Here is a 26,269-nt window from a genome sequence, read left to right on the forward strand (position 1 = left end):
ATTCCCAAGTAACCTTTTTCAAGTTCTAGTTAGTAATCTATTAAAAACTTAGGTTGAATTGCCAAAGTTACATGTATATATTTAAAACTAGATGATTACAGAATCTTCTTCTCTCTTATTTCCAACAGTCATCTCTATCAGAAAAACCACCAGAGCCTTCCCCCATGGCAAGGAGAAGAGTGTGTGAGAAAGCAGAAAACCCAAAGACCAAGGAACAAAAGCAGTCAGTTGCTAATGCTTTTTTATCTGATAGATGGTATAAAATATCAGCTGCACTGAGATACTAAAGGACAGCAGTGGAATTATTGTCCATATTCAGGCCAGGATTGTGACTGATTTGACTTAAGACAATCAAATCAGCTGTTGGCTTGTGGTCTTCTAATCTTCTTGGTCACACACATACCTGTAAATTAAATTAATCACGTACTCTGATTTATTTTTCAATTATTTGTGTATGTCATTGTGGAGTTAATATAGCTTTGAGGAGAGGTTTTTAAAACTGTAATTCAAATAGTCCTCTAGAAAAATTTGAAATTAATGTTGACTGTTATCTGATAAAACAGACATTGATTTCACCTCTTTAAAGTGGTTGAAAAAATCTAGTGTTAAAAGATGTGAGAGTTATGCTATTTTCTTGCTGTTCTTTCATATTTAAATTGGTAAATCCTTAATTTTTTTGTTGTTGTTGTTGAAATCCTTTAAAAGCTATGTGTGTGTTTTGTGAGGGTTAGCTTGTTTTGTGAGGGTTAGTCTGCCTAACAATATACAATATAATCCGATGGTCCACTTACCTGGGCATTTGTAAATTGCAACATCACAACACGCAGAAAGTTATAAATAGGTTAGAGCCACTGCACCTTTCTACCCTGTGGCACACTCACATTTCCCTCAGGTCACCTAATGGGCTGCATATGGCAGGTGGATCTCTGACACGGTCTTAAGTGAGAGCATCAATGGCAATCTCTATTCAAATATTGGCAAACCCAATTTCTTCAACATAAAATAAATATAAAAAGAAGTTTTGTGGCATTTCCTGTAACCCCAAGTGAACAATCTTATACCATCCCCCTTCCCTGTACTATTATGCAGACTCTATACTTTGACCACTGGTTTAGCTGCCTTGAATGTCATGGAAATTATTCTAATCATCTTTGCTTCCTATATTTAAATATGCAATTTACCTGTTTCTACTGAATCAAGTATCTCAAGAATAATTAGGAGATAGGGGATGGAGAAATAAGTAATTAAAAAATAAATGACTTAATCAGTTGAATAAGCAAATCCCTCTTAATCTCTCAGGGTTTGTTCCCTCATTTATAAAGTGAACATCTTTATCCCAACTGTAAAATTGTATAATTTTAAACTTGCCTTGATTTATTCATACTGAGTTTAGATTTTAGCCGACAGAACTTTTTCTTTAGTGCCATCTTGTGGCCATTGTAAAACAATCCAGTGGGGAAAAAAATTAAATTGTTCAGAGTGCATTTTATCTTATGAAAAAGGAAGACAGGAAGAAAGGAAGGAAGGAATTCTCTATTGAGAATTTTTTTTAAAGCATGTTTCTTATAACATTTCTAACAAATAAAAGCCAATAATGCCACCTATTTAACTTTTTTTTCCCTTGTAGCTCAGATTCTGGAACCTCAGAAGCTAGTCTTTTACCTCCTTCTTCCCCACCAAGCCAGCCCCGTAATGAACTGAATGTTTTTAATCATCTTACTGTTTCTCAGGGAAACACATCAGTTCATCAGGATAAGTAAGTTATTATGTAAAAGAGTCCCAACTATGGATTATAATATTCCAGAGCCTTTCAATACATTCCAGAGAGAATATTTAGCTCTCTATGTGTGTGGGAGATGGAGTCTGACTTGTGAACTCTTGCTGTATTTTATATGTTTTTCCAATGGGAAGTGAACTATATACACAAAATTAGATGAATTTATTTTCCTGTTGAACATTATTCCCTGCTGTAGATTTGCATTGCTCCACTGCAGCACTTGCCTTGCCTTTTCCTTTTGCAAGTCAATTAGAATTGAAGTATCTTTGCGATCACTTGAAGTTGAAATTTCTTGGGATTCTTCATCTTCTTTGAGCCCATAAAAACCTCTAGTCTGGATAGCCTGCCTTGAAAAGAGGCAAATTATTTTATCTTTGGTGGGTATGACAGCTCACAAATAACATGTCACATATGTGAAACATTTTGTTACCATTTGGTTGTTTCACAAATTCACCACAAAATTTGAGTCATTGTGTTCTTGAAAAAAAAGAGTACCTTTATGGGTGGAGGGGGTAGAACTCAGGGTGGGCTGTTGGAGAAGAAAAGTTGGAGGGGTAGGGAAAATGTAATCCTCATCAAAGTTGAAGTGAAAAAAATTCTTACATTGAGCCAGAATTTCTCTTGTAAAAATTTCATACTAGTGGTGTTGCCATAAACTATTTATTAACTCTGACTTGTCTGCTTTGATTTTGAATTATAACATTGTGGATGTATGTACTTGATATCCAGCCTCCCACTCCAATTTGTTTTCTATGCTATGATCTTCTTATATATATTGATGATTTCTGAAATTTACAGGATATTGTTTAAGATCTGTCTGGCATGTTTGATCATGCTAAATGGCTCTGTAGACTTAGAAAGATACATGATTATTTTGGAATAATCTTTAATCAACTTAATTTATGGATAAAATGCTTGATTAAGTTTTAATATAGTTTAGTCAGTAGATGATATGTCCTTTAAAGTGATCTAGTCAGGTGATTTTTTAAAACTTAAAAACAAGTATTAAGAGACTCTTGAACATTGTTAAATATTACATCTCATTTAATTGAGAAAAGAATAGAACATTAGGAAGGTCTTTAGGAAGTCCATTTTCACTAGTGATATGAAGAATTACTAAATTTTGTCCACCTTGTATTTACAGTCATAAAAGTTTGTCAGTCTTTTGATAATCTTGACAGTCTAATCTTAGTTCCATTTTTTTAACTGAAATAGTTTATGAGCTGCCAATCATTTGACTCCATTGCCATCTCTATAAATTAAAACTTAGAATAACTGACTACCCCAAACCCTCACCTACCTTCTGAATCACTTTCTTTGGGCCCCTTTTTAAGACTAGCATTATTTCACCTGCTAGAAGTTAGGTCCCACACATTGTTTCTGATGACATGACATGCCAGCACTCACTCTGTCCTCATTCTTCCCAAGCCTATTGTATGATACTACATGCTAAATATTTAGTATCATAATAACCAGGCTTACTGCCAGTCCTGGAGGATTCAGGGTCAGGATGACAGGAATTGCTCACTTATTTTTAAATCCTACCAAAACCTCCCCACTGTTACTGAGGGACTGACTAGGCAGAAGACCTCCATGTTTTTGAGATGAGTTAAATCAAAGGTTATTCAATTTTGACTGATTTGCTCCCCATGCACACATGTATTTGAGTAATTTTCATATGAGACTTTAAAGTAATTATCAAGAGGAATGAAATTTATTAATGGTTATTGAAATGGGAAAAGTTTTCTAATACAAGACAGATTAAATTGTGCCTTGAAGTGATGATTTCATTTACCTGATGGTGTTCCTCTTCAGGGCCTACATTTTAGAAAGTGAGGACAGATAGGTTCCATGGAACAGTAACAGAAAGTACCCACCCACCAAATCTTGTTAGAAAACATAAGAACAAAATATTTTACCTAACTTAGGTGTATATTGAATTGCTGATATCCAGTGCAAATAGAAAAGCAGGGCCCGTTAAAGAAAATGTTTGCTAAGTTTCTATTATTCATACTATTGAATCAGTTCAGCCTCAGTGTCCACCTGTTACCATCTGCAGTCTTTCTCCTCATAATTCTGACTCTTTCCCTGTAGGTCTGATGAGTGTGACTCTTCTCTGTCTGAGGTACACAGGTACTTTCTGTCTTTACTACTTTCTGGCCTTTCAGCGATGTTCTAAAAAGCCTTCCTAGAAAATTTAAGCAAGTCTCATTTTTGTTGCATTCATAAATGATAAATGTCAATATACTAATATTTTAATCATAAATTTCAATATATATAAAATATATTTATGTGATCATAACTCTCAAAGTAGTGGCAGAATTTTTTGTATAATAACATAAAAAATTGTGCTATTTGTTTTCTGTCTATAATCTAAAAGTTTTCTTTAAAATAAATATAGTTCTAGGAAAATTAATTTCCTCAATGAATATTACCCCCTTAAATTGTGGGAGGTGAATAAGGTAGTTTTTCATGTTGCTTTATTGATTTTAAATAAGAAGTTTATGGCAGGGTTTGTGATGAGAAAATGTATGCTATGGGAAAAAGTATACTATGGTACCTAAAGTATAGAAAGAAATAGAAAGAAAAAGAGTTTTTAAAAAATAATAAATATTTTTAACTAATAAATGCTATTTTAGAAATAACAATGTTGCATTTTTTCATGTTACAGATTTTTTTGGACACTTAATTTCTTTTTCTTTCTATCATTTCCTCTTTCTACTAATCATTTTGTCTCCTTTCCCTTTGCACTTCCCCCTCATGTCTTATGGCCATTTTCCTGATCATCAGTAGATCCTCCAGAAGGCAGGTTGGGGAAGGGAGAGGAAATTAATCTCATTCACAGCATTGCAAGACTTTACTGGTTTTGCATGGAACAAAAGTAAGCATTATTTTTCCTTCAGATCAGATCTGTTGTGTAAGTTTGCAGTGTTCCTTAACTTAAACAATTTTAAAGTTGATTTATATATTTCAGAATGTAAATAGATTAATTTTAATAGAAAAGAAATACCATGGATGTATGTTTCCAATTTCTGTATTTTTTCTATTATCTTTGATATAAGGTAATCTCTATAAAATATTAACCCTAATATTCTGAGAATATGAGAGTATTTTTCAGTATCTAATGAATAAAATTCTTTCTTTAGTGTTGAAATTCTTTTTCTTCAAAGGTCTGAAAAAATAAAAAAAAGTAAGAATGAAAAAAGACATTCTGGTCTCTAGGCTGGGCCATACATTAAGTCACTGGAGGCAAATATTTACTTTTGTAATATTACAACCTTTGACATGACAGAATTGTGTTGGATGTTATGTCATGAAAGGAACATTTAATAGATTCTTAGGATAAAGAGAATGATCTGAATGAAGGAAATTTTTTGGAGACATAGAATTATATAACTGAGGGTACTGTTTAGTTTTTCTTTTTCCCCCTTAGTATGATTTGTGTCATTAAATGCAGATCATGCAACTCTTAGGCTGTTAACATGGATTTTTTTTTCTTTATAGTCAGCTTCTTAGAATACACATACATACATACATATATACATACATATTCTGTTTTCGAAGTAACAGTAGCAGTTGACTGTGTATTAGATTGTAACTTTTCAACATGTGAAGCAATAGTTATAATCTGACAGCTTCAGTTCATAGCTTTTAAACCCCACATCAGTTAAGATTTTGAAATGGCAGATTCAGACTTTTGAGGAGGTTTTGCTCCCATTTCAGTTCTGGTTAAATTGTTAGATTACCAACAAGTTACTGAGCATTAGTTTCAAAAATCTCAAATTGATGCATGTATGAAAATAATACTTTGGGTTTTGTCATTACATATCCGTGTGATAACAGTTCCTGGTATTATTTCTAGTAATGAGGAACTCCCTTCATTTTTTGAAATCATTGTAACTAAACTCTAAAAATAAAGGATTTTTTAAATTCCTGAGACTAAATTTACCTCCTTTAAATTTCTATCCATTGGCCTTTCATCAGCCCTCTTGAGCTATAGCAGAATTAATCCAGTGCATCTTTTTGTGGGTATCTGACAGAGCTTTTGAATATTCAGCCATTTAACTGTGCTTCTGTATGCTCTCTCTAATGGAAGTCCTCTTATCTTCTCAATAGCTTTAGATTCATCTGTTCCTAATATTATGCAATCTAGGATCCTTCCTTCTGCTTCCACGGTTTTGGAAAATCTCCAATTTTTCAGAGTTCTTCTTGGGCTGTGGCATCCAGAGCTCAAACTTATTCCAGATGTGGCCTCAGCAGAATATAGTAACTCTCTTGCTTTCTTCTGAAATATTTGCTTCTATTGCACAAGTCATTGAAAATGTTGGTAGAAGAATCAAAAATTGTTAAGCCATTGATCTCATATCAATAAACAAATTTATTTAGCTTGTAAAATTGAGTTAAGCCCCTTTCCTACTTGGAGAATTCTCTTCTAACTTCAACTTAAATTTTATGCTTAATTTTTTTCCATTGAATATTTTAGTGGTGGATATGTACTTAAATGAATTTTGTTTGTAATTTTTTCTAGGCAGTGCATCTCTTTAATATATCAATTTAATAAACATGCCATGTCTGTCTTTGTTTCTGAGGAAAGATTGACTAGATATAGAAGACCTCTTTCCAGACTGACAGGAACATGGACCCTTTGTGTGTGATTCTTCAGCCACTGATGGAACTACCTTACTACAATAGTGTTTTATTTACTCACCACATCTACAAGGATGTCACTTGAAAAGCTTTTTGTATAGACCTTTCTGGAGTCAACATATGTTGTGAATATGACATTCTCATAATATGCTGCCTATTAATTCTACAAAGAACTTCCCCGTGAGATTAGGGAACTTCCCCATGTTATCACTTATATATGAGCATTTATATGAGCACTTAAGTGTTTATAATTATTTAATGTTTTCCTCTGTGAGACTCAACAAGAGTTACCTATCTGTAATCTCTGAAATCCACTATTTTTCTCCTTTCTAGAAAATTGGGTCTATGTGTTTTATCCCCTTCATTGATCCAGTGTACCAACAATGATTTTGCCTCGACAATGGTATATACTTTCAAAACGCTGTCACATAATGATTCAGAAACTGGAGCACTTGAACTCATTGAATAAGTCTTCATTATCAGTTCTAACTTATCGTGGGCTTACATTTCTTCTTAATTATTCATGCCACTTGCATCATGAAGGTTGTTCTCATTCATCAAGAAGATGGAAATAGTCAGCTTTGTTTCATGCCTGCATCTGCCCTCAGCATAAATTTTCTTCCTGCTCTGAAGCACAGTTAAATTCAACTTACATATTTACCATGTCTTAATTCACACTCATCTTTAGTCTTCCTCTTACATTTATTTCAATTCAGATCCTGTCTTAAATTCCTTTAGGATAGGGACAGTGTTTTGATAAACTTTCTATTTCCATAGTTCACAGTCCAATGGCATAAAGCAGAAACTTTAGAAATATTAAATTTATTAGAAAGCTCCCTAAAGAGCCTCATTGTTCTCTTAAAATTTTACCTTTAAATTTTTTTTCTTTCACACTGTTAAGAGTTTGTAAATTTTTTGCTATTTTTGAGCCATTCCCCCTTTAGAATTTGTCTATGTAAATATTCTTATATTTCTTCAAATTGGTTTGAAATTTGCTTTCTTATTATTTTCGGTGGCATGTGTTATACTTTCTCCAGAATGTCTTTTTTGACATAGAATTATATTCCAGCCTGACAGAGAGACATCTTCCAGTTAACCATCACTTATACTTTCATACCTGTCAGAATTCACTATACCTGAACAGCTCCCAATATTACTTCATTAATTTTGAAAGAGATGAAATTACTAATAAGAAAATCCAGATGCAGCATTGGCTTTGCTGCTTGCAGAATGCACCTGCTAGCTGACACCTGATTATTCGGTGCACGCCATCACTGCTTTTACTATCTCATGCTGTGTCCCTTTGCTTAAAAGATCAGACAAGGGAGCAGTATGAATTTTATTACTATTACTTGGAAAGACTTCATAAAGTCAGAGAAAAAATTAAAAGTAGTTTCATGATATAGCTACTGAAATAAAGCTCCCCCCTCAGCTCAGAGGCATAATCAACCCACTTCCAGCTTCAAAAGGAATCGGAACGCCCCACTTCCGTGTGTGCACATAGCTGAAGGGCACACACAGCTGCGCTCTGTGTGGGGGCTATGATGCTCTTCTGTTCACTGGATCAAAAGGTGCTGGTTGTTGTGTCATGTGGATATGTAACAGATCTTTTAAAAAATGATTATGTTGAGCAGGTTTTGAAAAAAATGTCAAACTGCTTAAGACTCACAAGAATCTGAGAGATAATCTGGTTCAACCCCTGAATTATATAAAATATAAAATCACCGCATGGTTGGTAAGAAAGTAAAACCTCTGTTGATGTGATATGAGTAGAACGGCGAGGGGTACATCTCTCTTTGGTAGTTGAGCATCTAATGTGTGCAAAGGCCTGAGCTTAGTAATGCAGGCTGCACAAAAATCTATGAAAGGCCATTGCAACATACAATGTGATAGGGAGAGTTAGGTGGGTAGCAGCCACTGTTTCTTGAGCAGTTCCTGTAAGTCAGAGGCTGTACTGGACAGAATGAAAATTACATCTCCCTTAATTCTCACAACCACACCAATGACATACATATTGCATCCTCATTTTACAGATGAAAAAGCTGAAGATTCAAGAAGTTAAATAATTTCCCCAGATACACTTAGAAAGTGGAAGAGCCAGGATTGGAAACCTAGGTCTACTCATCTCCAAGCCTGCGCTCTTAACCCCTTTGGTAAAATGGCAGGCAGCTAAAAAAAATCAACTATAAATGATTTGAAAAGTTATAGACTAAGTTTTGGGGTTTCAGAAAAGGGAGAGATTATGTCAAGCTGTAAAAAATAAGGGAAGCTTTGATAAGTTGGTATTTCGGATGAACCTTACAGGATTGTTGCTATTGACAGGTAAGGATGGGCAACCAAGATCAGAGATGAGCAGAAGCAGAGATGTGGAGGTAGAAGTGGATTTGGGGGGAGGGGGGCTGTATAGCTCAAGTGGTAGAGCACATTCTCAACGTACATGAGGTCCTGGGTTCAATCCCCAGTACCTCTTCCAAGCAGAAATAAATGAAAAAATCTAATCCTTAAAAAAAAAAAGAATTTGGAAACTAAATCCAATTGAGTTGAAATGTAGAATATACATGACAATGGGCAATGAGACTAGGAAGGTGAGAAGGAAGCATGTATAGGAATTTGGGGAGCTAGTTAAAGTTTTTTAGCATTTATGGATGTTACAAGACTCAGTTTAATCAGCAAAGATTTTTGCTTATTGTCTATGAGGGAAATATAAGAGTCTAAATACGTGTTGTGAATAATTGCAAGCAATTCCCCCATTAAAAAAATTGACTCTGCAAAAACATAATTTTCTAATGATTCAAGTTAAATTGATTTCTCCAGTATAATTACACATTCAACATGTCAGAAAAACAAAATAGAATAGTTTTATGATTATGTTTTTTGAGTCAAAGATAAAATCCATCCATCAGTGACTCTTGGAAAGAAACGTATGTGTATTAATGAGTATGGAGTGTTCAGGAGCTAAGAGCAGATTTTGAAATGGCTGATTTAGGATGGCTGTTTAAAATTCAGGGGCAATTTGGAGCAAGACTCTTTTCATATATCTATTTTAAAATTTTGTGTAATTTCTTTTTAATACTGCGTGATGCATCCCTAGCTTTCATCTAATCCTTTACACCTACTTTGCCCTTGAACCTGCTGCAAAGTGTCAAGGATGGAGTTAGGATGCCCGTTTCAGGTTAATGGAATAATTACTGTTTCCTTACCTCATTTTTTTTCCCATAGAAGTCAAATTTAGTTCATATTGACAGTATTTCCTCTTTTTTTGTTTCAGATTGTACTTTTAAAGTATGGAATCTGGTGACTGGGCAGGAAACAATGTCACTGGGGGGTCATCCCAACAATGTCATATCAGTAAAATACTGTAATTGTACAAGTTTGGTCTTCACAATGTCAACATCTTATATTAAGGTGTGAGATATCAGAGACTCAGCAAAGTGCATTCAAATGCTAATGTAAGTAACTTAAAGACAAATAGCATAAGGGGCAAATAGTCCTTGTTTATAAATATGAGAAAAAATAGGCCTGTGAATGAATTTTTGTTTATTTATACCTGTCTACTTGCAAGGAACATTAACTTGTTTACAGTAAGAATACCGATAAAGTAAGGTGAAAAAAATTATTGAGAAAATAATATATAAGAGCTCAATATTAAACAGGAAGGGAGAAGTCATATTTGATCTGTGACTAAGTACACATTTCATATTTCCTCCCTAACCAAATAACTAAGGAATTAAATTTTCATAGTATTTATTACTTATATAGTTAAATGATTTACATGCTTCTAAATGAATACCACTCCTTGGAAAATGGCTGAAGTCACCATTGTAGATGGTGAAGAATTACTTGCAACATTTAATTAGCATGTATTGAATAACTGAGAGTTTTTTTTCTTTTTTAGGACTTAACACTGCCTTGAGGTTAGCCCATATTTTATAACTTTAGATTGTGTTGGATAATTGGAGGATGAGTTTGTTTTATGTGTTTCTTATCATGTATATCTTTAAAATGTAGAGCAGATGATTCTTTTTGCCATAAAGTTGATGAACTGTTTTACATAATTAAAATTAAGGTGAACTCTTGGTTTAAATAAGAGTAGAAAGCATAGGAATGGTTAATTTTTACTAATTTGTAGAGTGGGGTTTACTAACATTAAATTCTATTTTGCATTTTGAGAATTACTAATTATTTACTGTATTGAATACAAGTCTCTTGAGGGAAATTTTGTAGAAAAAGAACACTGTTATCTTATGTTAGAAATTTACCCATCCAGTTGACTCACTAAAATCTAATTTGAAAAGATTGATTATAACTTGATATTTTAGAAGTTAACTGAGAAAATGTTCCCAAATTTAAAAATACATTTGCCATTTAGAATTTAGTGGAGGAAATAGAAGTAAGTTATGGTTAAGCAATAGCAACTAATCCATATATGATTGGGTTAAAGTAAACAAAAACTAAAAATAATTTTAGAAGTCCTCAGTGTCTTTAACTGAAAAGGGCAAATCTTACACATGAAAGGAATATTGGTAGGCTTGCCCCTCAGGGGACTTCTGGAAACTGCAGGAAGATGAATTACCTTTGTGGCACTGCATCACTTGTTGAGTTTTTAAATCATTGTCATCTAATCTTTTCTGAATCATATTGAGGTCATCCTTAACTCAGGACCCAGAATTCCTAGTGTTTAAGAGACTTGCAAATTAAGAGTTTAAAGCCATGTCATCTTGTTTTCTTCATTCATTCATTTATTGATCTGTCAAAATGTTCATTTATAAGTGCCAGTCACATGTGTGTGAAATGCTGTGCTAGGTAAGGTGCTTACAGTAGCCAGATCTGGTTGCCTTCAGCCAGTTTCCTAAGAATTTAAGGATTTCTAAGCCTAAATGTTTTCCAGAAATGTGACTTACCTTTCTGTTTCACCTCTGTTAAGGTCTTCAGGTCAAGTTCCTCTTGGAGATGCCTGTTCTGCACGTACCAGCTGGACACTTGCTATTCCTTCTGGGGAAAACCAGACCAGTCAAATTGCACTAAGTCCAACTGGCACCTTCCTCTATGCAGCTTCTGGAAATGTTGTCAGAATGTGGAATCTTAAAAGGCAGAATTTTAAAGGAAAATGTATTTCTTGTATATGGCAAATATATTTTTTCACTCATTAGTGCATGTGAAATCTAATTTTTATAACCCCAGAAGTTAATATAAAATCTTAGGCTTTTCTGCTGAATACAACACTCCTAAATGTCTCTACTCTCCTCATTAGCAAACTCACAATTCTCCTTCTTTAATCCCCATTGCTGGGAAAAATATATATGAAGGAAAATTGCCTTCCTTAATATATGTCTCCCAGTTGTACTGTTTACTAGGAAGAGACCAAGACTCACCCTAACAGCATCAGCACCTGTGAAAGGATTATTTTTCATAACATCAGTCATGCATCTTACATCTCTAAATTTTTCAGTTTATAAACTTTACAACTTTGCACATAAATCCTCACAGGATTTTGGTGAATATGAAATAATATATATAAAAGATGAAGTAGTAAGAAGATGAAGTGAGTAAAAAAAGAAAAATGGTAAATTGAAGTATGAGCTTTTATCCTTTACTTGAGTGTTTTAGTTCTTTCCATTTTGGCAGCAAGAGAATATTTATTAGTTAACAAATATTAATTCAAGATCGATTATGGCAGGCACTGTACCAACACTGTGGTAGGTACTGGGGCTAAAGACTAAGCCAGACAAACATGGGGTCCACCTTCTTAGAACATCGCATAAAGGAGGATAAAGGCCATTGAACAAGCAATTACAGGATACTGAGTTAAGTCTGCAATTCAGGAAATTCAGGTAATAATCCAATATAGAAGGAACTTGTTACTGGTAAATAAAGGGAAATTTATTTTAGAAATTTTGAGGAATAACCAGTTATAACTTGTAATATTTTAATGCATGTCTGAAAAAGTTTAATAAACCTAATTTATATATAAATAAATGAGAAAGAAAGAGAAAGAAAAAACACAGCCCTGAGTACTCTTTTAAAAATAAGAAGTAGAAAAATAAAGAATACTTGTTTAAGAAAATTAGGAAAGAGAGGAAGACTTGGTTTATTCTTGAATATATTAAACTTGCAGTCAGAGCACCATGGAGGAAGATACTTAGCCATAACATGAGGCAGAAAAGATCAGCTTTTGAAAATCTTTACGTTTTCTTTTCTGCTGAAAAGTTAGAACCTTTGAAACCTGCCTGATTTCAGCAACATGATTAAATACAGATTCATCTTAACAAAGTAAGAGTGTTCAAGAAATGGTAATATTCTGGAAGCCAAATATATCTCTGCATCCCAGCAGCTTGACTTGAGGCAGGACTACAAAACAAAGGTTCACTGTCACCCCCTGATAATTGACATCATGTTTTTCTACCAGTCAGATATATTGCCGGTCATTTTCATATCTTTAAAATAACTGAGGAAATGGACTACCTATTTCCTGGTGCAGATGTGTGCATACATAGTGCCCATACATGTATGTGTATATGTGTACACATGTGTATATAAGATGGGTGTACATATACATGTATATGTATGTGTGAAAATACATGTGTATAAAAAGTAATATTACTTTCTCCATATTGTTATTTTCTAGTTATATCAGTGACGTAGTTGTTTTAATCCAATTTCACATTGGGCCTGATAACATCAGTCATATGTCTATAACACGTACAGACATTTAACAGGTTAAAGTTTACCTGGACTTAGTTTGGAGTTAAAATTAACATGTAGCAAGTTTTTGGATATTTGATGCCTTTTTGTTTACTACTTGAATGACATTAGTCACTTTGGAATAACTTGTTTAGGACTTCTGAAACTTCCATCATAGTTTGGCCATTTTTTGACTGTTAATTTGAACAGAGTTGTATAGAGGTGGAGTTAAATCAGAAGAAAATGAGCAGTTTTATCAAAGAATATAGATTATTTTTATTGAGGCTTAGCCTTAGCATGCTAAGAAATATTTCCAAACAAAATTATTTTTCTTTTTTTTTTTAAGGTCTCAGTCCACAGGAAAGTTAACAGGACACCTAGGCCCTGTTATGTGTCTTACTGTAGATCAGATTTCCAATGAACAAGATCTAATCATCACCAGCTCCAAGGATCATTACATCAAAGTGTGTATAATAGATTTGCTGAATTATATTTTCCTATTTGATGATAGATTTAAAGTATTTGGATACACCTAGGACCATTTTCTCTTTATCAGATTTCTTTTTTTTTCTCATTTCTAGCCTTTGCTTTTTCTTCCTGATCTTCCTCACTCATAGTTCCTGATTTTGTTGTCTTATTATTTATACATATATGATCACTTGTCATAGAAGATAGGTTGGGTGGGATTTTAAAGATTTCTTGGCTCAATCATCCAACTGCTGCTTAAGTCCCATCATCACCATCATCTATAGTGAACATATTATTGTCTTCAGGTTTTATGCAAGTAGCAGATAAGATGAGGAGAGATGCATAGCTTGATTTTGGAGATGTTAAGTTTGAGGATTTCCTTGTGAAGCCCAGTAGGCCATTTGAAAGGAAAGTCCAGGGCTCAAGATAAGTTATAACTAGACATGTGTGTTTCAGAGCCAAATAGAAGCAGATGTTCAAGGAGTTAGAGTAGTTGACATGGCCAAAAGAGCAAGAAGTTGACATGACTCAGCCTTGGGGAATCCTACAAGAATCAACAAAGAGGATACAGTGATAAAGAGAGCTAGGAAGAATATAAGTGACACTTTTTAAGGAACTTTGAATAAGAGATGAGAAATGTGTTAGTGACTTGAAAAGAGAGTGGTTAAGGGGAGAGGATTTTGTATTCTATAGACTTGAGTGTGTTTAAATGCTTAGGAGATGGGCTCATTGGAGAGGGAAGGTGTGAACAGAGAAGGGGTGGCAATTGTTGAATCAGACCAAAAAAGAGTCAGATCAAAGATGTGAACCTTGGAAAGAAGCAGCTGAAAAGAAATGATGGGTAAGAGAATGTCTGAGGATAAAAGCAAACTTTTGTAACTGGAAGGAGGGTCCAGAAAGTTTATTTTTGATCACACTAGCCTTTGCAGGACATCACAAGGTCAACAGCTGAGAGAGATGAGGGCAACTGAGGGGAGGGAAAAGTTCTGAATATCAGCTCTGGGGTATTTGTGATGACCAGCAGGACCACTGAGCCACCTAGCAGTGTTGAAATAACCATCATGTCACTTATTTAAATTGCAACTAGATTGATAAACAGTATTTTTATTATTGAACATACCATTTGTGCACTCATACGTGAAAAAAATTGTTGCCTTTAAAAGCCTAATATGTAAGAAAAAGTAATCTGAAAATAGAGCTTAGGTTTATTCTGAGTCATTCATAGCAGGTTTTTTAGTTGCCTTAGTAAAATATCACAACAAAACAAGTCATGTCTGGTTAATATACATCTCATGTATTTCTATGAATGAACACATACAGGTACTTATTTGTAAGTTAAATAGGATGACTGCTTTTATTTGGATGTTTGGTGTAACTGAAGGTGCTCTTGGAACTGTGAGTCCCACCCACAGTTTCGAGCCCCCTCATTATGATGGCACTGAAACGCTAACCCCAGTTAGTGGGTCCAGAGACAATGGAATCAAGAAATGGGATCTGGCTCAAAAAGACCTTCTACAGGTAATGCATGGGATATATTTGGTGCTTCAAATTCACCAGTACTCTCTATAAGAACTTGAAGAGCCTCTAAGTAGAATTTTATCATTTAAATAAAATCAGTCTCAGAGTAAAGCAGTTACAGTTTCTCATTTTGTTCTGTTTTTGCTTTAGGTATGCACATTCCAAAGAATTATAAGTGTAGCTGAAGTCATAGCAGTGTAAATGGTGTCTCCTCTGCAGGAGCATGTTCATACCTCCACGAGTGTTGGTTCTCTCACTTCCTGTAGATTGGTGGTTGGGTTGAAGTGTTTTGACAGTACAATCAAATACTGGTGGCTTTCCCTAATTCCCAGAGGAAGAAATTAATTTACAGATGAACTTGTTCTCAGGTTCCAGCTTTCCCTTCTATCCACGTGGGAGCATTTGTGCTGCTGTTGCTGTCACTTTCCTGCTGACAACCAGATGAAAAGCAAATAAACAAGAAGCATGAATGTTGATAGAAAAAAATGTGGCAACAGATGCAGACATTGAATTCAAATGTTTTTCTTTTAAAGATATACATTCTTGGATGTAACTTCTATATTATGCATAGAAATATACTTATCCATAAAATATGGTCATAATGTCTGAGCTTATAATTATTGTCTACTCATTTTGAAATGTATAGTTTAGCTCCAGCCTTCAACAGAAAGCTTTAGGCCTCTATGTTCTTGTTCAAAATTTAAGGCAGTGATTTTATGAGATAATCCTTAGAGACTACATACCAGGTTAAAATTTCCAAACTTGCATGAAATACATGTTAGAGAAAGGTGAGATACTTACTCCTTTGAAGAGGAAATGACGTTTGAAAAATTCCGTATACTTTCCAGTTCTTTTAGATTCTATAGATTTTTAATATGCTAGCCCTTTAATACTGATAACACTGATGATAACTAGTGAGGCAAATGCAGAGCAAATTATAGATTTATTTCTTTAAATCACTAAGAGTGATTGCATACCAAATGATTTTTATAGTTTCCAGGCCAATTCAGGGTTCCAAATATCAAATCTTGTCAGTAAAAACTTTTGTAACTTGTTTTCGTATGAAAATTTTGTTTGTAAGGCTCCTCTTATGTGGATAATTTTTCTTTTTTCTCTCATCAAGTTCCAAACGCACACAAGGATTGGGTCTGTGCCCTGGGAGTGGTGCCAGGCCACCGGTTTTGCTCAGTGGCTGCAGAGGGGGTATTTTGAAACTCTGGAACGTGGATAACCTTGTGCGCATCAGAGAGATGGAAGGTCATGATGGCCCCAGCAAAGCCACAGGTGGTAATCCCACCCACGCTTTTGCTGCAGCTGAGTCAGTTTCCCCGTGTGATCTTTCTCTACACTGGTTGCTTGTATTCAGATTTAATAAATGCTCTGTTGTCAACATCTGGGAATGTAGAACATGTGAAATCCTTCTTTTACTACAGTCACTCTAATGGCTGTTCATGCTGTCTTATTTCCATTTTCTGAGGTTCACTGTGGGCACTGAGTTCAGGCTCCCCAGGTTACATGATAATAGTGTTACTCCCGTATCAGCTCTCTGACTATGCTGCAAGTCTCCTGCCAGATTGTCCCCTGGTGATTTTAATTTTTTTTACTTATGCATAGGTGACTAATTTCTAAAGACTTTTTTTCCCAGAAAGGCAACAAACTTGCCATTCTTCATATTTAGAACAAATTATTTAAAAAAAAAAAAAACCCTCTTTTTACCTCTCCCACCTCTTTTAAAATACATGGTATAAATATTTGCTTCCTCCCTCTTCGGATGACTGGATTGATTAATTTATTTGCTCATTCATGATGAATCTCCTGTGTGCCAGGCACTTTCCTAGACTCTTGGGAATAATGAAGTGAACAAAACATAAACAAACCCCAGTTTTATTCTAAGGAGATGAAAAGAAAATAAATAAGTAAAATATGTCAGATGGTGATGGGCGCTATGGAGGAAAATAAAGCAAGGGAGAGAGTATTGGGGGGTGGGGGAATTGCACAGTAAGAGTGGTCAGTGAGGACCTCCCTGAGAATGTGACACTTAAGAAGGTGCTTGAAGGAGGTGATGACATGTGACCATGAAAATGACATCATATGTATATAAGCACTTTGGGAAGGAAAGCATATGTACTACAGTGTGAGGTGTTTGTCTCCTTCAAATAAAATGTGATTTCTCCTGAATATCTATCTTGAAAATCTCCTTATGTCACTCATGCACCAATTATGTTACTTAATTTAACTTGAGCACCTTCTTGATTCTTTTATCTTAAGTGCATGATAACCCTGATTTTATTTTGAAGCCTCTGTCCTATTACTGTGGTGTCTCTTATTATTTGTGATGTTCTCATCAAATCCCTCTTTTCATTGAAATTTGCTTCCTCTCTCTCATCTTTAAAGAACATCAAAGCCAATTTACTTTGTGTTTTTCTAAGGTGCTTACTTTTGGTGCTTCATTGATGCAATTTCCAAGATGCATGACTTTCTTAAGAGTCACCACTTTTGTTTATCCCCTTGGAAACTTGTGTCCTTGACAGTTTGCTGGAAATAACTTAGTATCCCTCAAAGTCATAGGACACTCAGATAAGACTATAGAATAATTGTGCGTCCCTGAGTCCTGTCCAGCAAGGTGTGAGGGTGCTGTGGTTCCTCTCTTCCATGATCCAGTGTTATTTTTGAAGAACTGACATTTCCCTCAGTTTACTCCTGATGCATCAGATGCAGATGCATTTACCACATAACTTCAAATCAGGAAAATAGACAATAAAATCAGAAGGGCTATTTTCAAATTAGTTCTACGTATTTGTTATTTAACAAACATGTGTACAGGGCTTAGTATCTGCCAGGCATTGTTGTAAGTGCTTTCAGGCACTGACTCATTTTGTCTTCATGAGAACCCTAGGAGGGGAGCATTATCATCATCCCTGTCTCACAGGAGGGAAAACTGAGGCACTGTGTAATTCACAGTCCTTGTAGTAGTAATTTCATCATATCTGATTTCTGGATCTGTTGTCATAGATTTTTCTTATGATTATGGGTCTCATTTTTCTTCCTTTTTTATGTCAAGTAATATTTTATTGACTGTTGAACATGACACTGTTGTGTTTGAGTATCTGAATTGTATTATATTCCTTTAAAGAGTGTTGGGCTTTGTCAGGCACTTAAGTTGCTTGTGGCTCAGCTTCATCTTTCTGAGACTTGTTTTGAACTCTTCTTGGATGCCTACTGACTGTCTTGAATGCTTGATGATACTCTCGGCTTTACTGGTCAGAACCTGAGCATCTCACAGCCCTCAGTGTGCCCTGGGAGTCGTTTGACTTATATGTACCAGTAATTGGTTTTTGGTCTGGCCTTATAGTCTTTACTCATGTGCAGCTTCGCCATAGAGGCCCTCTATGTACATTTATGGAATATTTTTCCTGTAGCTCCATAGTTGCTTTTGCATGCTCTCTCCTTTTCTCTACTTGGTCTTACAAATCCCAATGACTTCATACTTCCCAGGTGTTTCTTCTTATCTCTTCACCTCCCATTCTGTGATTTTTCTGTTTGGCTCCCCCGCCCCCTGCTGTAGTCTGGAAAGTGCTTCCAGAACCAGAACCAAGTCCATCACAGAGCTTACCTTCTCTGCTTCCCTTTTCTCAGGGATCACAAGCCTGAGCTACCCATTGCCTAGGGTCTGAAAATAGTTGTTTCATAGATTTTTTCAAGTTTTCACCTTGTTTACAACAGGAGACAGAAGCTGGCACAAGTTTTTCTCTCATGACTAGTAGTGGTGACCATCTTACATTTCATACGCCAAAAATTGAACTCCCAACCTTCCTGAGGCTCGCTCTGTAGCCTTCTCTGTCTCAGTCGATGGCTTCTCTGTCTTCTCTCTTGTTCAGACCAGAAACTTTCATTCCTCCCTTTCTTTCACACTTCATATCCAAACCATCAGCAAATTCTGTTGGTGTTGTCCCTTTAAATTACATCTAGAATCTGACCACTTATCACCATGTCTTTTGCTGCCTCAGCAACCCTAGTAACCATCAGCTCCTGAATGACTGCAGGGGCCTCCTAAACACGGTCCCTTGCCCATGTGTGGTCTATTCTCAGCACAGAAGCCAGAGTAATTTTTTAAAAACACAAGTCAGATCATGTTTCTGCTTGGCTGAAAAGCTTGTGGTCATCCATTTCATGTAGAGACGAGCCCATACTGGGCCTGGCCCCCTGAGCATCTGTTCTCTCTCATGTCACCTTCCAGTGCCCTCTGCCAGGCTCCTTCTCTGACAACACCCATCACCTCTCTGCTGGTCTTTGAACACAGCAGGCTCACTCAAGCCTTAGGGCATTTGCTCTGGCTGATCTCTTTGCCTTCAGACTTTCTTCTAAGTTCTTTCTTCCTCAAGAAGAATCACCTTGCCATTTTATTTAAAATTGTGATCTCTCCTCTGACCTGCTCCCCCTGCTCCCCTTTGCTGTGCTCTTTTATTTTTCTATAACATTTGTTACTTTCTAATAAACTTTACAATCTAATTATTTATTGTGGTTTATTGTCTGTCTCCTTTTGCTAGAATGTATGATCTATAAAGGCAGAAAATTCTATTTTTTACTTATTTGTTTATCCTAGCCACCTAAAATAGTGCCTAGAACACAGCAAGTTCTCAATGAAAATATCTTGAGTGGGTGGTTGAATGGGATAAATGAAATGGATAAATGAATAAATGAATGAGAATAGCCTCTTACTATTTTCAATGTACATGTGTTGTGTGCGTTGATGAGAAGATTATTATTTTTCTCTGACTTTTATTGAGATATAATTGACATACAGCACTGTATAAGGTGGACAATATAATGATTTGACTTACATGTATAATGAAATGATTACCATAATAAATTTAGTTAACATCCATCATCTCATGTAGATACAAAAAAAAAAAAAAAAGGAAAAAAAGTGTGTTTTTTATTCCTGTGATGAGAACTCTTACAGGAGAGAAGATTATTGATTAAGAACTAGAAATCCTGGACTATAGGCTCTGCTCTGTGCTCCACTGTGTTACTTTGGACAAGTCACTAAATTTCCTTTATCCTTGAAATGGACTGCATAAACTTTGAAATGCTTTTTAACTATAAAATTCCATGGTAACTGGGTTTTTTTTTTTGTTTTTTTTTGTTTTTTGTTTTGTTTTGTTTTTTTTTTGGCTTTGGATTTATTAGGAAATTAGAGAAAAGCAACACTCCCCTTTTAGATCCATGGGAGACATGGTAGAAAAAAGTGACTGTCTAATGACTGGTCCCCAGTACCCACATGTTGGGTGAACAAAAATAAGTTTTCTCAGAAAAACTTTGTATCTTCTATGTTCTCTGATAGGCAGAGTGGTGGTCCACTTCTTACTAGCCCCCTGCTTTTCCTGTGGGCTTCTGCTGATTTCACCAGAACATAACTCTTCCTGACTATTGACAGAGCCACCAGCTCTCTGGAGTCACTACCCGGCCCCCAGACTCTGACCTTACTCTGGGCTCTTATGCCTAAGGACCTCTGACCTTGTCATATCAGTGTGGTGTTTAGGAGATAGGGTCCTGGAGCCAGTCTGTCTAGATTCAGATCATGCTTTATCACTTATTTTGTGATCTTGGGCAAATTACTTAACTTCTCTAGACCTCAATTTGCTCATCAGTAAATAGGGGATAATAGCATTATCTAAATCTTATGGTAGACAAGGAGAATTAAATTCATTAATCTATGTAAGGTGCACATAGTGCCAATGGCTGGCACATAGTAAACCCTTGATAATAGGAGCTATTTTAAATTTCATTATTATCGGTAACTGATATGCTTATGGGACAATGTAAATTTTTACTGACATCTATTAAAGACCTTTTCAGAAAATCATTCCATGATAAGTAATTCTGAGAACTTCTTTATCTTTCCACATTTTTTCACATGTTCATTTTTAATTTACTATTTTGTAGTGATCAAACTGAGAATTTGGAAGGCTTGAAATTTGCAAGATGGTCAAATGTCTGACACAGGAGATCTGGGGGAAGATATTGCCAGTAAATAAACATGAATGAAGATAGTCATAAACTGAATACTGTGATAATACTCTGTGTTCTTTATGGAATATGTTGTCCTGCACTTTACTAGGCAAAATTGTGAATGGGATTAACTGGGAAATATATCTGAGTCCAACTGCTGAATATAAGTGGTATTCTAATAAAATTGTGTACTATCCTGTGTGCTTAATTTTAATATCTAGCAATGCATATATATTCTATAATTGATATACTGCTTGATTCACACTTTTATCATGGCTGGAATTTTGTGCCTAGCTATTAAAAAACACCTTCAAATTATTTGAAATACAAGATGTCTGCTTTTGTGACAGTCAGAAAATACACCTGGAATACAATGCAACCCATTGTTAACTCATTCATATAGTCTGTTTAGCTGATTTACATATTTAAACATGTCAAGAATGTTAGTCAAATTGTGATCTGCTTGTCTGGTATTTATATCAGTCTACAGAGGGTTCCCAAATTTGAAAGCTCTTTTAATGTAATGGAAAAGAGATGTGAGTGTATTATTGATGACTTTTCATAAAATGGAGTTGACCTTAATCTACTAACAAAGAATGTTAAGCAGTTTGTGTTAAATGTTGATGTTTACTTGTATTGACCAAAGTTGTGCAGCTGAGCTGTACTCTGTGCTCAGGACTAGAATGCTGTTAAATTGTTTTATTAGTGCTGTGCATACATTCTGTGATGGGAAGCTTCCTTTTTTTCAAGGTGGAGGTAGTAGGTTTATTTGGTTTTCCAGTGAAGATACTGTGGATTGAACCCAGGACCTTGTGAATCCTTAGCATGTGCCCCACCGCTTGAGCTATACCCTCTCCCTGTGATGGGAAAGTTTTTTGATGTCCTAACAAAAATATGTTTTGATCTATTTTCTATGGAGTTGTTTTTATTATCACCTTTTAATTTCACTTTTATTTAATAGGAGTATTTCTTTCCTTTTTTATCTAATTTTTATATGCTGCTAAATATATTTTAAGTATACTGTGTTTGCAAACCTTGGTAGCCATGATGAGAACTTTATCATCTGTAGTAGGAAAAGCTATGTAAATAGGTAGATTGTAAAGAGAGGAGATCATGCTGTAACTGTATGAATTTTTAAATGCTGTGGATTGAATTTTGGAAAAGAATGTATAATTTAACTGCCTGCTCAGAATAATTAATTTGTAAATTCTGCAAGTTGAATTTTTATGTGGATGGTATGACACTTGAAAATACTGTCTTGTGATTTTTTTTCCCTGAAAAATACCCGGATGTAGTTAGTGGAGCGGCATGAGCGGCAGGGGCAGAGGAGGAGGAGGAGGAGGACCCTGAGTGTAGTGAGAGGAGGAGAAGGGCCCAGAGAGGCAGCGGCGGGAAGAAGGGAGGCGGCGGCCGAGCGGACGAGAAGACCGCGGAGGCAGTCATGCTCCAGGGCTGAGCCGGACGTGTCTTGCACGCACGCTCGCCGCTGCCCGGGCTTGAGAGTGAGTGTGGTGTCTGTGGAGGGAGATGGCCTGGGAGCGTATTATTTTAGAATCTCTTATGTTAGTTGTGTGTGTCGAGTGGAGATATAAAATTCATAATTTAGTACAGATTGTGGATGAAAATATTTGAAAAAACCTGAGCTAACAGGTCACACTCAGAGAATGGCATCACTGTATCACTGCCTACCTGAGGTGGAGATCCACAGGAGAGTCCCCTGGGGTCAGCGCTGGGTGCAGGGGAATGTTCACATCTTGTCTATGTCCCAGATAATGGAAAGTAGAACACTGATGATGTCCAGTAGGGAGATGTTAAGGTACCAGAACCTTCAAATAGAGAACTGAGGTTTCATATTGCCTTTGAACCCTGATAAACTGATCCAAACACAGTGTTGTTTTTTTTTCTTTTCAAGTTTTGGCTACATATCCAGAAAGATATGAGCCTTATACTTTCTGATTATCTAAAAATAAGGCAGGATTTCATAGGATTTGCAACTAGATTAAGACAAAATTTTTAGGGATTTTAAAAGTGGTGTCTAGTTTATTTACACATTCATGAAAAATGATATGCAAGTGTATATAGACCTTATGGACAATTTCATAGAAGAAAAAAATCCTCCAGTAAACTTTCCTGAAATTGTGTGGGTGTAGGAATAGAAAAAATAAGAATGAGTATAGAAAAAAAAGTTAAAATATAGCCCTTAAAATATATTTAGGGAAGATGAAGTTCAATCATATAAAATCTTCTGGAAGTGTGTGTGTGTGTGTGTGTGTGTGTGTGTGTGATATATAATGGTGTTAAGAAAGCACATATGTGAGAGGTAGGATTACAGGTATACTTTTATAAAATGTGGTTTAGTAGTGGTTAAGAGCATAGATTCTAAAATAAGACTGACCTGGGTCCAAGTGTTGCCCTCTGGAAACCTGGTTAATTCCTGTGACTCTGAGCGAAGTGATACAACTCCGGGGGTACTTTTTCCCTGTATTTAATATGAGTAGCTCTTGATAGAATAGTGTGCTGTGACAGTCATGATATAAGTCATGATGCACCAAACTCACAAGTATGTTATGAGGATTATATAAGAAATGAGTATAAAGTACCAGGCTTGATGTTCAGTAATTACTCATAAATGATTGTATTGTTTATTTTTGCCTATTTTTCTTGCAGAACTTATAAAAAATCTGAAACATTATTTTTTAAACAAGAATAAAAACAAAATAGACCTATAAAAATATTGGGCATGGAATATATTACTTTTATAATATACAGGGTAAGGTAGGGAGACATTTCTATTAGGAACAGCTAAAATTTTCCCAAACATTTTTCCTACACTGATTTTTCCATTATTTCATCAGAAAATGCAAGTGAGAGTAAGGTTGATTGGGCCTATAAGCACTATCTGAATGAAGTTTATGTTGAAGGTAAAATGCAGTACATTGCTTATTTGTAATCATATAGTATGAAGTAGATCTATGTAAATTAAACATTAAATTGAGAAATATTTATTCTAGTCATATCTCCTCTGTTATACTGAAACCATTTTAATTATAGCCATAATTATTGCATCCCACTTGAAAAAATTAATTCCAGCCTTAACTAACCCTTTGTAATTGAAAAGAAATGTCATTTTAGAAGATGGTAAATTTAGGAGAGCTATACATTCTTTGATGCCCCTCCCACAGAGAAGTGAAGGTTACTTCCCCTACCTTGAAACTGGGCTAAATTTAGTGACTTGCTTGATCAAGACAATGTAGGAGAAATAACTTTCTGGGACTTCCAAGGCTGTGGCATAAAGGGCCCTGCAGTTTCTGCCCCAACCTTTTAGAATATCGCTTTGGGGGAAGTTGGCTTCTGTGTAAGAAACCAGACTACCTTGGGACCCTGCACCGTGATGAAACCCATGGTGACCATATGGACAGGCTGTATGTAGAAAGAAGGAAAGGTGTCTAGGCAACCCAGCTATGTCAGCCATCCTAAGGTGTCAGACATATCAAATGAGCCACCTTAATAGACATATTAGCTCCAGGAGCTATGACATGGAGAGGAACTGAAGAATCTAACCAACAGCCAGAATGAAATCTAGGTATATGGCTCCAGTATAAGAATTCCAGCTGTCTCCAGCCAGTCAAGCCATCCAAGGTGAGGCCCCATACATCTTAAAGAAATGCACCATCCCCATTGTGTTCTGCCCAATTCCTGATCCACAAATGATGACTACAATGGAAGGTATTGGTTTATGCCTCTTTTAGGGAGGTTTGATATGCAGAAATAGACAACAAGAAAAGAGCCCCTATTTATAAATCAGAGGCACATAGTAGATTTACTATGAATCTATGTAACTGTCATTTCCCCCCATTAATCACACACGCCTACACCACTCATTTACCAAAACTGAGGCTAGTGTATAGTCACAAGAACTTGCAACATGAGTGATCGCAACATAAGCAGCAAACGAATGAAAAGATCCAACATAATTTTTTTTTTCAAATTATCAATCCTTGCCATGTATTCTTACCAAAGCAAACTCTTGAGCTATCCTTCCATCTGGAGGCAATTTTGAACCAAAACCTGCAGCTGGGAATATTTTATCACTGTCATAATCTTGAATGTTTTCCCCCACTGCTGTCAGTGCCACACCACAGGCACGCAGTTGATGAGGATTTATGTAGTGGAGAGAAGTGGTCTGTGCAGGGTTGCCTGATGACAGAAAAAAATATTTCAAACATAAGTGATCAAGCTAAAGATAAAACTTTTGGACATTTTTTTAAATATCTATTTCAGATTGAAATACTAAAAATTATATATTTTTGCCTACATTCATAGTATCTTTTGGATAGAGATTGACATCGTGATATTTATTACATTAGATCAGACATGTAGAAAGTTTCTCAAATATATGCTAAGCATATGCAGATTTTTTTCAAGGGTTATTTCTCATTTAAATACATAGTAAACCTCTTACATCCCCTACTCGCGTGACTCCTACCATTTTTGTTGGTTTTATTTTTAATAAGTGTATTTTTTATAAATTTTTATTATATACTATACATAATACATGTGTTACATACCATATTATATATATTTATATATGACTATATTATTTATAATCAATATATTTATTATATTCTCTCCAGCAGCTATAATTCCCTTAAGCATTTAAAAGTGGATCTTGGTTCTGGTTGTTACAGAGCCAGAATGCTTTTCACCAGTCCATTAGCCATTGCTCCACCATTCTGGAATTATTTTGATTGCCTTATAATTTGACTGAATTTTTGAATCCATTTTTTTTTTAAGAAGGGCTCAGAAGTCCAAAATTCTGCAGTGTTTTCATGTTTGAATTTTATATCTAAGCAACTTTTCTTTCCTGTATAAAAGGAAAAGATACTGTCCATGTACTATTACTGAAAATAACAACTTAGGTCAAAATGAAGAAATCAGGAAGGGAGAATTGTGGTGTAAAAACACTGGCTGGCTGCAGCTGGAGCAAGAACCAACTGCCACACTCCCAGGTACCCCATCCTGGGGAGAATCACAGTGCTGGCAGGTCTGACCCCTTCACAGGCCACGTTAATGGGCCTCCAGTGACTTGAAGGAATTAATGGCCTGATTTTTCAATGACTCAAACAGATCCTTTATGAATGTTTTAAGAGGTTGCTACAGAAAACC

General features: G+C 35.6%; 1 pseudogene; it reads left to right on the forward strand.

Moving 5' to 3' along the window:
* Positions 1-164: 164 nt before the first annotated feature.
* On the forward strand, positions 165-22,559 carry LOC105080039 (kinesin-like protein KIF21A; annotated as a pseudogene).
* The last annotated feature ends 3,710 nt before the right edge of the window (positions 22,560-26,269 follow it).

This window comes from Camelus bactrianus, unplaced genomic scaffold, assembly GCF_048773025.1.
Source record: "Camelus bactrianus isolate YW-2024 breed Bactrian camel unplaced genomic scaffold, ASM4877302v1 HiC_scaffold_44, whole genome shotgun sequence".
Lineage (NCBI taxonomy): Eukaryota > Metazoa > Chordata > Mammalia > Artiodactyla > Camelidae > Camelus > Camelus bactrianus.